The sequence below is a fragment of the Mus pahari genome, chromosome 3, assembly GCF_900095145.1.
Source record: "Mus pahari chromosome 3, PAHARI_EIJ_v1.1, whole genome shotgun sequence".
NCBI lineage: Eukaryota > Metazoa > Chordata > Mammalia > Rodentia > Muridae > Mus > Mus pahari.
In genome coordinates this window covers 6,482,376-6,494,531 of record NC_034592.1, presented here as the reverse complement: position 1 = coordinate 6,494,531, position 12,156 = coordinate 6,482,376, and the positions used below count along the sequence as shown (strand labels likewise).

General features: G+C 43.3%; 1 protein-coding gene and 1 non-coding gene across 3 annotated transcripts in view; one reads left to right on the top strand and one right to left on the bottom strand.

Annotated features, from left to right (window-relative positions):
- Positions 1-12,156, top strand: part of Pip4k2a (phosphatidylinositol-5-phosphate 4-kinase type 2 alpha) — a 159,093-nt gene that overhangs the window by 39,629 nt on the left and 107,308 nt on the right. The gene's annotated exons all lie outside the window — the stretch shown is intronic.
- Positions 6,679-6,811, bottom strand: LOC115063692. The gene has a single exon (XR_003843575.1). It is a non-coding gene; the product is annotated as a small nucleolar RNA SNORA13 (small nucleolar RNA).

The following is a 12,156-nucleotide window of genomic DNA, read 5'->3' as shown; positions in this document are numbered from 1 at the left end:
GAAATGAACAGGGAAATGGTGTCCTGGATTGACAGCCTGAAGCCACTGAGGCTCCGCCATCACTGTTTCTGTCTCCTGGACTCTTGAGTGGAAGGACACGACAGTCCACGTGTGTGATAGACTTCTCAGGTTCTAAGAAACACGCCATATTGATCACCAAAGGCCCTCTTGTTCACAGAACTATTTCAGTAGATGGTTTGTCGACTTACTCTATGCCTTTCTGTGCTGGAGAACAAACCCAAGGCCTTGTGTGTGCCGGGCAGGTGCCCTGCCACTGACCTGCACGTCCAGCCCTTGTTTTTAGAGGCAAGGTTTCATTGTGTAGCTTAGGTTACCTCAAACTCATGCTCCTCCCGTGCTGGGGTTTTGTGCACCACTGCACCCAGCAGATACTTGTTCTCTGCTGGATTCTTCTGAACGTTGTTCTCAGGAAGAGTTTAAAGGGAAGCTTGCAGGAGCCGAGTCCATTGCGCTGGTGCCCGCCTTAGCACTCGTCTGTTGCTCGCCGCCGCCATCTCATCTCTGCAAAGTTTCCAGCCCTCAGTGTTGCAGTAGTCAACACTGTGTGAAGAGTAACCAGTGCCGATCACAGGAGTTGCAGGATCAGAAAGGTACCTCATGCCAGTGCTGTCAGAGTTCTTAGTCTTAAGACAATTAAAAAAGAGCCCCCCCCCCCCATTTGTTTGTTTTGGTTTTGGTCTACTTGGGCTGCCTTCTATTTTGAAATTTTTTATTTTTACTTTTTTAGTAAAAACTGGTCAGTAGTCCAAATAAACTCATTCTTTAATGCTATAATTATAAAATTATATTTTTAGAAAGCACTTCCACATGTTGCCAGCTGAGGGGAAGAATGAACTGTACCCACCGTGGGGACTTGTGTAGAGGAGGAGTGCTGTATATACTTGTAGAGTGTGCAGCTGGCGTGCTGATGGAATGAACGGAAAGGAAAACAGCTACGCTCTCGGTCCCTCAGAACGTAGTCTCGCTTGGTCCTCTGTATCGTTTATGGGTCTTAGGAAGAGAGGTACATGCTAAGCTAGAGAAGAGGTGTGTGTGTGTGTGTGTGTGTGTGTGTGTGTGTGTGTGTGTGTGTGTGGTACAGGGGTAGGGGCAGGTTAATGTGGGGAGTATGAGACACTATGGCTCTGTATCGTTTTTTGACACAGCGTCTCTGCTAAACTTAGGGCTCACTGATGGTAGGTCTGGCTTGTTAGCCAGGTGTGGCATCTTCCTGTCTTCATCTTCCCAGGGTAGGTTACAGATACTTGTGACCATACTTGGCTTTTGTGTGGATGCCTGGGATTCAAACTCAGACCCTCATGCTTGTGTGACACAGTCTGCTTGCTAAGTCTGGAAAAATGGGCTTTTAAAAAGAAAGAGATGGAAGCTGAAAAGGATTATTAGAGCAGGATAGGTCAGCTCCTATGACCGCGCTGGTCAGTGCATCACAAGTGCCCATCAGGCACACACAGTGTTTCCTGGCTGTTAGGGAGGCTGGAAGCCTGTGTCTCCGTGGGTGAATGCTTGGTTGTTAGCGTGCTGCAGTAGATATGCCACCAAATTGGAAACAGGAAAAGCAGCAGTAAAAAGACAAAGGCTCCGTATAGCCCCGAAGGCGGGGTAAAGGCATGTTCCTGCAGGGCACATTTCTGAGGAAAATAAGTCAGTTTTTCAGTGGGGAAACAACTTTTCATTTGGCTGTAATATTCCCCTGGGATGGCTTCATGAATTCAATAAAACAAAACTAAAGAAAAACCTCTTCTGTTTGTGGGAATATATAATTAACCCATAGAAATTAGTGCCATCTAGTAATTACTGAAGAAAGAGGATTAAATGTTGGGATGAATAAAAATAACCTCTGATATTGTTCTCCCTGGAAGAAGATTGTAAGGGCTGTCAGTCATTCTGTGTGAGGGTCTGGGTTGTTACTGGTTAGGTTGGGAACAGCACTTTCTGGTTCCCTATTACGTAAGCTCAGCAGAGCATGAGGGGTGCTGCCTTCCCGGTTCTCAGAGCCTGTGGGGTGAGGTGGGGCAGGACCCAGGGGAGCTTGGAGGTTGTCCTTAGCATGTAAATTGTGCTGCAACAATCTTTACACCTGTTCTTTCCTGCTGAAGAGAAAGCTCAGCAGTTAAAGCACACACTGTTGCAGAGGACCCAAGTTTGGTTCCCAGCACTCAGATCACGAGACTCACAACCACCCATCACACCAGCTCTGTGGGGTCCAAAGCCTCTGTGGACGTCTTTGTTCACATACATGGTCCCCTCCCCATGTCAGACCCCCCCACACACACACACTTACTTTTTAAAATGTGGCAAATCTTTTAAAAGTATTTCTAGTTATAACCTGCTTAGTTGAGTTCTGCTCAGAGCTTGAAACAAGACCTCTAGTTTGGATGGAGGACATCTGACCCAACCCCTCCCTCTGCCTTTGATGGCTGTGGTTATTTCCCCACTGTAAGTTCTGAACATGCAAAAATGAGTCCACTCCCATTCCTGGCATCAAGGAGCCTGCTTTGGAGAACCGTGGAGATAAGTGTGCTATGAGGGAACACACTCACACACGCACACACTCATGCATGCACACGCACACACATGCACACGTGCACGCGCACACATGCACGGTGGGAGAGGACATTATGACATTAGAGACAGAACATCCCTGGTGTAAGGAACAACAGAGGAGAGACATAAACTTAGGGAAGTGGTCACTTTAGGGATCGCAGCAGCAAGTCACGAGGTCCTCACATGGAGAGGGAGAGCTTGAGGCCACTCCCAGGAAATGTCGGGCAAGCTTCTGTGCCTGAACATGAAGTTGTGTTGGCTCTGGCAAGCTTTGGAAGACCTCAGAGTTCCTCAGAGTTCTCCACTGCTCTGGTGACCGTGAACAGCCTCTTTAGCTCTTGCCCGTCTGTTTATAGAGTGTGAGGGATTGACACTATCTCTCTCCATTTTGGCAGCATTTTAGAGAAAAGCATCCTAAAGTCTGCATGACTCAGGTTTGAGTTTATTAAACTTGAAAAAGCACCCCACAGCTCCAGTCTGTTGGCCCTGGTCTCCCTGTCTGCCTGTCTAGGTCTCTGTGTCTTTCTGATCCTTAGTAACATTTTCATTTTCTTGATTCTCTTCCCCATTCCCATCCATGCCCTACAGATGTGGCCGGCTTGGTCCCCATCTTGATACTTCTCCTCAGGTAGACCTTTGGCAGACACATTGTGTGTTTTCAAAAGCTGGCATTCACAAAAAGATACGCATGTCTAAGAAAGTAGATTATCTTTGTAGAGTCAGAGCACCAGAGCCAAGGGAGGGGCCATTCACATCCTGTTACAGTCTGGAGAGAAGAGTGAAGGTATTGGGGCAGCTGCTGTGTGGTCCAGCTGCCCCTCAGTCCCGCCCTCCCCTGCAAGCTGCCGGGCAGCCTGGAAGCTGTTCCCAGAGGGCTGGTCTGCTGTATTGCTCAGGGTTGTGTGGCGTTCCTGCTTTAAGTGATTAGGCCCAACAAACAAACTAGAAACTACATAGTGACAATCAGTCTTTATTACCAGAAAAACCGCTGGGAGTCTTTTTGAAGAGATCTTAGTCTAGGCTCAGATGTGCCTTACATAGATTTCATTAGCAGGGACAGAGTGCAGGTAAAATATAGCTGCACAATTTTATAATGCCTTTGTATTTGTCAAAATATTGGTTGTCAGAAGAAATTCTTACACATTAGCAATTTGCTAAAGTATGGCTGTGTACTGCACTCCGCCCGGATGAGCCCTCTCCACTCTTTCTGTAGCTTACTTTTCACTGGACATTAGTCTCCCTTCCATCCGTACGTGCACACAAGTTCTATCTCCAACCTCGCCTCTTCATTTCCTTCTGGTTGTAACTGAAAACCATGACAGTTCCCTGTGAGGGAATTCACAACCATGAATTGCTTGAATGCACTCTTCTTAAGTCTCCCGTTGACATTTTCAGAGGGTTACCTTAATACATTTAGGCTAAAATTGGGCCACATAATGATAATACTTTATTATCAGGTAACAACAAGATGTAGGGTGCTAAAATCACGTGTGTAGTATTGAAATGAAATATACTAAAAACGGGTAAAAGAACAAGTCATGTAGATTACGGCCCCAATGCTTATTGTTAAATTTTCCTGTCTGTTTTTAGGCAAAACCCACCCATGTGTTTCTGTAAGCTTCAGCACTAAAGAAAAATAAAAGTTGTTTTTACAGTTTTAAGTATTTTGTTTAACGATCAGACAGTGCCGATATAAGATTAGTATGTAAAAGAAAATTATGTCTTAGCGTTTTCTGCACCAACACACATGCATTGTATTTCATTCACTTTACACGTCATAATTTGTGGACTCATTTAGTTCAATGGCTTTGGTTCATAACATTGAATATTCTGGAACATGCAGTCTGCATTTTGAATAATGAGCTTAGAAATTTCACTTTGAGCCTAGCCATGTGCCCAGCGGCTGCTTTATAACTGGGTAGTCTGCTCAGATGTGGCCCGGAAGCATCCGGTTCATTCGGCACAGCTTTTCCTAAGCAGCCTAGAAAAACTGGAGTTCTGCTCTGAAATCAACTTACTGTTTTGTAGCAATCGTCTGGGATGCAAAGGAGTGCTGAGAGACATCTCCACTGCTTCAGTGTTTCCAAGTGGCTTTTTAGAGAAAAATTAAACACATTACACAGAAATTCAAAGAACTTCACAAGGTCCCACACACAGGAGCCACTATCAATTCTGAAAAGTATGTCCTAGTTCTGGAGAGTTCTTTGGAAGGGTGTTAATGCTGTTCAAAACTTTTTCCTGTGTTCTTCGTACAATTACTAGTCTCTGGAGAAAGGTATGTGAAAGACATAGTTTCTAATTAAGAAATAAAGGCCAGTATTAACTAGTTTAAGGGAAGTCCAGTTTCATAACTTTGATTATTTTGGGTGTGAAGAATGTCCATCCTATGGGTGCTTGCCATCTGGAGTGGTCCATTTGTTAGATGTTGATGACATGATTTTATGACCACTGATTTTATAAGTAAACCTCAGTCTGTTGAAAAGAGCAGTCAGACTCTACAAACACACTATTTCATTCCTGTTTTTAGTTCTGGATGAACAAAACACATTGGGGCCAAAGAGTAGTGGAATCTTGAGGCATGTGCTGCCCTGCTTATGATCTGATAGCCACAGAGTTACTGTGCACTATTTCAGCAGTGCTGTATTGTGTTTATGCGCGTATCACAACCTTGCTGACTTTGCCCCATGTGCGGTTAATTTGCAGCTGGTTAACAGAAGGCCACAGAAATGACTTATTTTCATTTCCCTGCTTGCGGTCATGAGCAGGCTCCTTTCAGCATCTCAGGAAACGGGACCCACCTTTACCCAGTGAATTAACGTGTTCGACCTGATGGTTGAAGGTTTCATTCTGACTCCAATGAGGGATTTTTATGCCAGAGTTTCGTCTTTATTTTATTTTCTTAAGTTATAGTGTGTTGGAAACATGAACTTTACCTAAAATTAGTTTAGTCGAGACATTATTATCTTTGTGCAGTTATGGGCTATGGGTTTAAAATACGCTTTTGCTGTAAATGAACAGCGAGTGGGTTCACCTGATCTCATAGAGAGGAAGAGGGGGAGGTAGTGAGGAGAAAGAGAAAACAGGACTGACTGACGGACGTACGTGTGAATGAGTGCTTGCATGCATGAATGAACACCACTGGGGATAGAACCCAGGTTTTAGTCCATGTTAGGTCAGCACTGTACTCCTGGGCCACACTCCTAACCCCTCACCCCCGGCTGTCCTCCTCATGTGCGCCCCATAAAAAGACATCAGCGAAAGACTGAGTTACTTGTAGAGAAGCAGCCGCTGCCTGTTCTGTCATTCCCACCAGAGGAGCAGTATCATCTTCAAAACGCCACGGGGAGATGTGTGTGGAGGGAACTCATCGTCTGTGTCTGTGTGAAGCCTTGTTTCCAGTGCGGCCCGTTTTAAAAGAGTGGATGTCCCAGAAACTGTGCTAAGAACTTGAGAACATCACAGGGTGTGTGGCTGCACCTGGAGACAAGCCAGCTGCCAGCTATTGCACAATGGCTGTGTCCCTCTGTGTCTAGAATTTCCTTCTGAGATGCTTTTAGAAGCTTCTTTCTTTCTTCTCGTCTGTCTTTCAGTATTTGATGGTGGCTTTGGAGTTAGTTGATAAGTTTCCAACGCAGGCTTCATAAATCAATACCATCCTGCTGCAGAGAAGGCCCTTCCCCCCCCCTTTCCTGTGAGTTGGGGAAGGAAGCTTTGAGAGACTGCGGTTACACTTAGGACTTTTATCTCAGGTCCCTGTCCCCATGGTTAGATGACAAACATGCAAACTGTGGTTGGTAGTCAGGAAGTTTAATGTTAACATCATTATAGCTACACAGTCTTGGACGCTTATTTTGAAATTCATACTAACAGTGTGGATAAGCCCCACCTCTGCACTTCCACATGTAAACCAGCAGCCGTATTAACTTGAGACTGGGAACCAAGGCGATGAGAACAGAAACAGACCTGGGGTTGGAATTTGGAGAGAATAATTAAGGTGTGTTCGCTGGCAAATTGTTTTCCTTAAGGTACTTTATTAAGATTCTTTCTGGGAAGAAAAAACTGTCAAAAATTTTAAATATGAAAAATGTAATATTTCACAGTAATACTTTTTTTTTCTGTTACTTATGCAGCTCCTACACCCAAGATTTCAAACTCCAGGGACAGAAAAGGCTGCAAAGCATTTATTTATGCCTTTTTTGACACCACATTCACTAGTGACCAAAAGTGAATGGGCAACACAACGGCTAACAGTAATACTTGATAACCTGTTCCATAGATAGAAAAGAACTGGTTAGTAGGAAAATTTGTGTATGTAAGTGTGTGTGTGTGTGTCTGTATATGTATATGTGTGTCTGTGTGTCTCTCTCTGTGTGTATGTCTGTATGTCTGTGTGTATGTATGTATGTATGTATGTGTGTGTATGTGTATCTCTGTATGTATGTGTGTCTGTGTGTGTGTGTCTGTGTATTTGTGTGTATATGTCTGTGTGTCTGTGTGTATGTATGTTTCTCTGTGTGTATGTGTGTGTATGTCTCTGTGATTGTTTGTAGCGTTAGAACATTGAAAGCAAAGTAAATGATCTGTTAGTACTGATGTAGCCAGTTAGGCAGCAGTACATTCATACGATGGGAACATTTGTGTTAGGTAAGATCCGCAATATAGGAGGGAATCTATAAAATTCCATTAAGGAAAGGGAAGGTCCAGAGAAAAATATACTGTAAAGTATTTCAGTATATCTCCAAGTCATATTTTAAAAACACAAACCATTTCCCTATGTTATTTAAGGATTAATTCTAATTTTTTGTTGTTTATCTGCATCTTTGTGTGTGGATATATGCACATGAGTTCAGTGGCCACAGAGGCCAGATGAGGGCATCAGTTACCCTGGAGCTGGAGTTGCAGACAATTATGAGCTGCTGGAAATGGTTTATGGGAACAGAGCTCAGGAACTTTGGAAGAACAACATGTGTTCTTAGTTGCTGAGCCATCTCTCCTCCCCCACTCTTGTTGTTTCCTCATTGCTACATTGGTTGTGAAATAAAGTGATAAGGTCAGATAAAGAGACAGTTATTTGGTCATATAGTTTTATGTGTATTTGTGTTTGGGTGTAATAGATATATAAATGAATATATGCATATAAGAATTATCAGAATATTAATGGAGACTGTCTTCAATATTGGTAATATTGAAAGATGTTAATGTTTTTTCTCATTTCCTTCTCTTTGAATTTTTGAAGAACCCCACAGTTATATAATGTTAAAGAAAATAAAGCTTTGTGGATCATGGGATAAAAGAGTCATTATGGATGATTGTCGGTTCTTTGCTGCATATAAAACAAACAAAAACCAGTTCTGTGTCTACAGTGTTAGGAGCTCAGAAAATATCCATGGGCCTCCAATAGTAATGTGTATGAATGTGGTGAATCTCTCAAACATCACCAATTAGTGTCAAAAATCAAGGTAGCTTAGTGACACCGAACCTTTGTTTGTAAAGCACACAGATAACAACCTAACAATAGAGGGGAGACTGGAGATTGACCCACACAAAAATGCCAGTCAGAAAGAAAGGATGCAGACAAACACATGGCACAAAAGCATGTTACTATGTGTTATTAACATGAAGAAGTACCTGTGTAGAAAATGGGCGAGAAAAACCAGCGATGAAGACTATTTATGGCCAGTAAGCACAGTGATGCTAACATGAATGGAACAGTAGTTACCCATAATTGATAACTGAGCAGAAGCTGAGATGTATCCGATACACATGCACACATGCGCAGTCCCAGGAATGTATCCCAGGATGTGTCCTATACACATGCATACATGTGCAGTCCCAGGAATGTATCCTGTACACATGCACACATGCGTAGTGGAACATTAGTTACCCATAACTGATGATAACTGAACAGAAGCTGGGATGTATCCTACACACATGCACATATGCTCAGTTCCAGGAATTCCTCTCCTGGGGACATACATATCATGACATGGTGAATAAGAAACTTGTTTACAGTGCAACCTGTTTGTAATGTAATTAAGGGAAAGTAAAATGTGTAAATATAAGATGACACCATTTTTTTTCCCAGACTAGCCTCAATTGAACTCAGAGATCTGCCTGTCTCTGTCTCCCAAGGGTTGGGACTAAAGGTGTGTGCCATCACACCAAGCTAAGATGACATTATGTTAAGAGCTACCCAGTTGAGCCCTATGCCATAACAAATCACAAAATAACTTTGTATGCATATGGAAAATTTAGTGGCTTAATATAATGTTTAAAAATAATTAAAATCAGTAATTATGCATATATGATTTTCATTTTTAGAAATTATTTGTAGGATATTTTATAAAAAAAGTCTAGATGACTACATACCAAAATTTAGTAATTTGGTGACTCAGACAGAGTCATACACCCATAACCAAACAGTAGATGGAGCTTGGAGACTCTTATGGAAGAATAGGAAGAAGACTGTAGCCCCTAAGGTGATAGGAACTCCACAGGAAGACCAACAGAATCAACTAACCTGGACCCTTGGGGCTCTCAGAGTCTGAACCACCAACCAAAGAACATGCACAGGCTGGACCTAGGCCTTCGCACATATATGTATGATATGTAGCTCAGTCTTCATGTGGGTCCCACAACTGGAGTGGGGGTATCCCAAAAGCTGTTGCCTGTCTATGGAATATGTTCTTCTAGCTGGACTGCCTTCTCTGGCCTCAGTGGGAGAAGAAGCACCTAGCCCCACAGACTTATGTGCTAGGGTGGGGGGACACCCAGGGGAGTCCCTACCAGCTCAGAGGAGAATGGGAGGTGGGGGTAGGGGGAAGGATTGTGGGAGTGACCAGGAGGGGGACAGCGTGTGGAATGTAAAGTGAATAAGTATAATAATAATAATAATAATAATAATATAATTAGTAAGTTGGATTGCGAAGCTGGAAAGATAGCTTAGTTAAAAGCACTTATTGCTCTTGCAGAGGACCAGGTTTGATTCCCAGTACCATATCAGGCAGCTCACAGCTACCTGTAACTGAATTCCTAGGAGATGTAAGCCCTCCAGTCTCATCAGGCACCTGCTCAGATAAGATGCACATAAACTCTCTGAGGAACACACACATAGGCATTAGCAAGTTAAATCCACCTTTAACAAAAATACTGTGATGCAGGTTACTGAGGTGACTCAGGATCAGTGTTTGCTGCCCAGACCTAGGAAGTGAGTTCAGTTACTGAAACCATGTGGAAGGAAAGAAGCAGCCTGAATGCTGTCTTCTGATGTCCACACGCCTGCCGTGGGGTGTGGGCGTGTGGGCCAGGTGCACAGTAGTAATAATCGTAATTAAGAATTGTGAATAACAACAACAATAATATGCACAGTGAGTATTTCTGTCTGATTTTTTTCCCCTTTCTTGACATAGTTTGATCATTCTGAGAAAACTCCAAACCCTTAATAACTATGCTGCCAACATTTCAAATAAATACATTTCGGAATTTATAAATATCCCTCTCATAATTAGATTAAAAAACATCATTTGATACATTAAGAAAAAGCTAACCTTCAAACACATAGAAATTGTATATTGAAGAGGAAGGTTAGATACTTTAAAACATTTATTAGGCACTTACTGTGTGTCCTTTCTTCACTTACATTATTCTAGTTAAGTGTTTGTTTATTTGCTAATTTAGTGACTTTATATTGGACATCTGTTGCTATGTTATAGTCCCAATAAACAGCCTTTTTATAGGCAAGAAAATAGTCTCATAAATATAGCCTTTGGAAATCACACAGCTCGTTAAGTGGAAAGCCGAGGTTAAATACAGCCAGAATCGGCAGGATTCTCTCCCTGAGTTGCTGACTCGGGGCTACCATGGCTGGTCTGGCAGCAGTCATCCAGCTGTCAGTAGGAAGAGCAGAAGCCAAAAGAATGTGTACCCTAATTCCAAGCTGATTCCAGAATTTGGGAGATTCCCAGCTACCAGCGTAACCTGGCTACAGAGCTCTGCACTAGGCCACTAGGTCCAGACTTGGGGTTTGCTGACGATATTTTCTGCATTTCCTGGCACTGCCTGAGAGTTTTTAAGTCATGCAAGTGGACATCAGGCTACAGGCTCCTTTTTCATTTACTCAACTTAACTGTCAGATGAGATTTTACTCGAACTGAAAAGTATATATTTTTTCCAATTGAACAATAGTGTGCCCTGCATATTAAAGGGTAGAGCTGAACACAGGAGGCAGGAACCTGTAATTATGTGCAAAATGTTTTCAGTTAAGTCTGTTGGCATGCACACAAATGGCACATTGAGGCTGCCCTTTGGAATGCTTACAATCCGACACTTCAGAAACTATTTCCAGCATTCGGCAGACTCTCTTGGAAGTTCTGGATCAAAGCAGAGAGAAAACTCTTCTGTATTATGGAGGGCACTTGGTTCTTTGAGTTGTTTAGGAAAAGATTTCCATAGAGGGTTTAAAATATGGGACTGTAGGTGCAGCTGATAGCAGAATTCAGTCTAATAGAGAAATGTTGGCACCTCCATTAAGCTAGTGGGGGTTGCAGCCTGAATTGGGGCATGCGAAGCTGTTGGTGCCAGCCCAGGGGTGAGATGCCAACCTCTTCTCTCTGGGACATGAACGGTGGGTTTTCTTGGGGTCTTCCTCTTGCCATTTCTTTGCCCCACCTTTTCAATAAGTTTGTAATAAACCCCCAAGGCTACCGTGTTTTTTTAGGTAGGGAATTTTAATTCTTACAAATTTGGTGTCTGGCCGAGTTCCTCAGAATTCCGTCTGTCACTTTCTCTGTCCTCATTTCTCAGAGTCACACTGTTCTCTCTGCCCCCTTTCTCTGCTTCTCGCTGGAATCCACCTGCACCAGCACCTGCAGCTTCCTGCCCCCAAACAGCAATAGGCACCGGTTTACCCATTTGAGCATCGTTAGTTGCATCAGAGGAATGCAAAGCAGTAACAAGTGAGTCCTTTGTCCTCAGAGAGCTTATGGTTTTAAAGTGCACAGCTCAGGTGTGCACCAGCTTAGACACACTGCTAGCATGGCGTATGAAGACAGTGCAGCAGAGTTTGAGAGGTGGTATCATCTTTGTTATAAGGAGCATTTGGGAGAGGCTCACATGTGAGCTCTTCAGCCATCGGTGGTCCTGCCATTATCCTGGAGGGAGTAGGGAGGGTCATCTCCTAGAATGCTTCCCTTTGCTGGCCTTCACACGCCACATGTTTCTTTCCTGTCTTTAGCCACACCATGGCCCATGGCTTTGATTCTTCCTACCTCTGTAGAAAATGCGTCGGGACAGGTAGATGGCACTTAGTACCCACGGCCGGAGAGCAAGGTGACGAAAGAAGAGTGCGCCAGTCACAGCGCAACCCCGTGATTAGTTCGTAGTGTTTGCAGATAATCTTGTCTTTGCTGAATGTGGTTTGCAGGATGACTAAGGTCTAAGGTTCAACGCTCAACTCTCAGTAAGGTAGATTAACCAAGATGGTTCCTGTCCCTTGGTTTTCTAAACTTTATTTCTGAGAGTCACCTTAGGGTCACAATGAAATTGATAAGGAGAATAAAGAATTTCTTTGTCTCCTATCCAACCTCCCACACA